General features: G+C 49.9%; 1 pseudogene; it reads right to left on the reverse strand.

Annotated features, from left to right (window-relative positions):
- Nucleotides 1–1,219: 1,219 nt before the first annotated feature.
- Nucleotides 1,220–2,961, reverse strand: LOC103079596 (B-cell CLL/lymphoma 9 protein-like; annotated as a pseudogene).
- Between the last annotated feature and the right edge of the window lie 695 nt (nucleotides 2,962–3,656).

Consider the following 3,656-nt stretch of genomic DNA (forward strand, 5'->3'; position numbering starts at 1 on the left):
ACACTTAATGAAGGAGATGGTGAAGGGTGAAAGAGGTGGATGTGCATATCGAGAGAGACAGACAGTGATGAGGCACACTTAAACTGAAAAGCAATGTCCTAAGTTTCATTATTAAACAAAAATTAGATTTCCTTATTATTCCTACCCTACACTGAACTTAGTTATTTTTTAAATTAATTGTGTGTCTGTGTGTGTGTGTTTCATTAATATTTTGCTCTTGCCTGAGAGAGGCCAGTGTTCGTATTGGGTTGAGGCTCAGCATAGTTACACCTGTACCCGGAAGGATGCCCAGAGTTTCCACAAACCCGGGACCGCCCAAGCCAGGCAAAGCTAGTACATTCTGGGGGCTGGTTTGCCCATCATCCCCTATGCAAAAACCCAGGTCTAGGACCCCACGGCTGTTCATGGCCTGGGAATTCCCCTCATGGAACCATTTCAGTGTCTGGCTGGGCTTCTCAGGTGGAGTGTAGAGGACAGGTCCAACTCAGGCATGACTTCCTGCAGATCTGGGTCCGAAAAGACTGAAGACAGGCTATTCCCCAGCACAGTGATGGAGTCAGGACCCCTCGGGCCCCCAGGCTTTTAAAGTGCTGAATTCTAAATTGGGTGTTAGAATGGCCAAATGTGCCTTCTCCTGGGACACCCACGTCTCCAGGAAGTTGCTCTGCCTCCATTGGGGCCATGGCAAGAAAATGATACCTGCTGTGGAAGAGACTCATCTTGGAGGGAACTCCTGTGAAAACCCATCTGTCCTTGAGATGCCATCTCAGGCTCATGGGACCCAAGACCCATCATAGGATTGTGTGACATCAAATCAGACCCCATTGAAACACCACGAGGAAGCATGTTGGTTCCCATGGTAACCAAGGAGGGCATCTGGTTATAGTGAGGAGTGGCTGGGTCATTCCCATGGGGTCGAGTGTTGGCATCAGAACCTGAAATTCGAGGATTTTTATGGATTAATGCCCATTTCTGGCAGGTTATTCACTGATGAGAAGTTGAGTGAAGGAGCTGGAGGGGAGCTTGTCATCTGAGTCGATTGCCATCTTGATGGTATAATGGAATAATCAGGTAGAACTGGACATTGCAAACTTAAACATTTAAGACATCACAATGGAGAGCAAGCTTGGGGAAGGATAGGCTCTGGAGGCGAGTTGTACTAGAGAGAAGACATCTGGATATTCACAGAAGCAGATCATCCACAGAGCAGCAGCAAACCCTAAGAAGGCTGTTTAATGAAGGCAGCAGCGTCCGGGCCTGCCATCAGGCCTACCACGTACAATGGAATCTGGAGGCACTTGAGGTTTCCTGAGGGTGAGCCCAGCATTGATGACTGGACAGTACACGGTGGGAGGTTGCAGAGGGTTCAGACCAGGAGAATGCACAGGGCTGCTTGCCACAGATTTATTCAAGGGCATTTGCCCCAGGCCATTTCAAACTGGAGGAGCTGTGTTGAGGCTAATGGCGTTTCTAGAGGGTTGAGATGTATTGGTGGCTATGACAGAGCTGGCCATTAGTCCTTCTGGTGGGTCCGATTGTTTCTCTGAGATTCTGCAAACCACCCTTGCTTCCTGGACCTTGAGACACGGAAAGTATGGCCTAAAGCCCAGGGCATACTCCTGCTGAGGGCGCTCACCAGATGGCAGGGGAGCCAGCTTCTGCTCAGCAGGCAGCATCTCCGAGCCACCTGAGTGCAAGTCATCATCTCCCCAGGGCACACTGAGCCTCTCATCTTTTGAGGTATCATCTGAAAGTTGGATCCCTTGTTGACATTTAAATTGACATTTCCTTTCATGACATTAAGAACCATCCCAAACTCAAATTCCCAACCAGGGCTCATTGGTGGGGAATTGTTTTTGGAAAGTTATCCTGGCAGGACTGCAGGAAAGTGGGAATGTTCACTGAGAGCCTGGGATCATGCTAGTCATCTCCATGTTGGACCTTATTCCTGTTATGCTTATCCCAGGGAGACCACCTTGAAATTTCTCTGCAAGCTGCTGCTGAAGCATCTCTGCAGAGAACCTTTGGGGATTCTGGAAGCAATCCCATCAATCAAAAAGACCCCCTGGCCAGGAAAGAAGTTTCAATTATTTGGAATTTTTGACATGTTGTCTGGCCAACTGACTCCAGAAAGACGTGGTCTGGATGCAGGGTTGGTGACATTTGCCCTTGCATTTCAGATTATCATTCCTGCAAATCCAGGAAGGCATATCTGATCCCTGGTATGTTGCAGTCGAGGGCCGTGTGCCTAAGAGCAGAGAACATGGTGCAGTCATACTATCAGAAGATGGTTCTGCTTGCCCAGGTGCCCAGCCTTCACTAGGGGTCATCTGGTATCTAGGGAGAGGCCCTTAGAGAAATTCTAAGGTCCGTGCAGATAAACCTTTGTGACCTGGAGGGAGTGCTAGGGTACAGCCACTTTTCCCTGATACCTCTTCTTCTGTTTGTTAAAAACTCCTGCTATAATTTCAGCCAAGCTATCTGCTCAGGAGTCATATGATCTGGGTGGTTGGGTCTTAGGGGCCCAGACAGGGAGTTCATGGAAGGTGGAATCACTTCATCTGGACAAAAGGGCACATCTCTGTATCCTGGAAGGACAAGTGGAGCCTCCACAGCTGTCTGGGACCCGGGTCCCTTACCTAAGCTTTGTTACTAAGCCACTCTGGCCTGTATCAACCCTTCTGGTTTCTTTGGAGGTTCATTTAACACTCCAGCATTCTGCAGCCCTTGTGCTGCTATGAATGTCTTCTCATCAGGGGAAAGCATGCGCTAGATTTGAGAGTTTGTAAGGAGTGCTCCCGATGCTGAAGCTGCTCATGATGTAGTCTCTCTGGGGTTTCTCCCAGGGTGGGGGGATCTCCACTGGACACTAGTGGGGGGAGGTGGGGAAGGAGTACATTGGAATCTGCCAGAGCCATTGTCCCTATAGGAGACAGAGGTAACTGCTTGGTTTGGGGGCATCAGGCCTGGCACAGTACCATGTCAGAGCAGTGGAGTAGAGCTGGCAGGGCTGCCTGCAGAAGGAATCAGTTTGTTTTCTACCCCAGGCTTATCTCAGGGGACATATGGGAGCAGCAGGTGTGGGTGCTGGTGCCAGAACGCACAGAGTTGGCTGCGGTGTGGTATTCAGGGAAGAATTCCAACCCTGGTTGGCTGGAACTGGGAGAGGTTTCAGGTCATTCCAAAGGCACATATCTGCCTGTTCACAGAGGTATGCTTCTCTCTGTCTTGCTGCTAGGGATGTCATGGATGTGAAAAGGGGCAGCAGTTTCAACTTGACCCTTAGTGCAGAATCTGCAGCTCGAAAACATACACACTATTTGGTCTAATGTCTTCGGAGCAGGTGTGGGCTTTGGATAATAGTCTGGCTGTGGAAAGGTCTGGAAGAGCTGTGGGTCGCGTAATATGATGGGGTCATCAGTGGGTTGTGCACTGGGAATCCTGGGACTTTAGTAGTCAGCAGAATTCCATTCTTCAGTCCCAGGAGCTCTGACCAAAGCAGTGAGGTGGAGGGGGACGGGGAATGCCTTGCTCCCTTGGCACCATTTGCAGCCCCATTCTTCAGGTCCAGGCTCCCACCAGGCCAAAGGAGTGCTTACAGTGTATGGCTCGACTCTTGGAGTCATTAAGAGGGGGGACTAGGATTGACTGGCCAG

The sequence above is a fragment of the Lipotes vexillifer genome, unplaced genomic scaffold (genome assembly GCF_000442215.2).
Source record: "Lipotes vexillifer unplaced genomic scaffold, Lipotes_vexillifer_v1.1 scaffold241, whole genome shotgun sequence".
Lineage (NCBI taxonomy): Eukaryota > Metazoa > Chordata > Mammalia > Artiodactyla > Lipotidae > Lipotes > Lipotes vexillifer.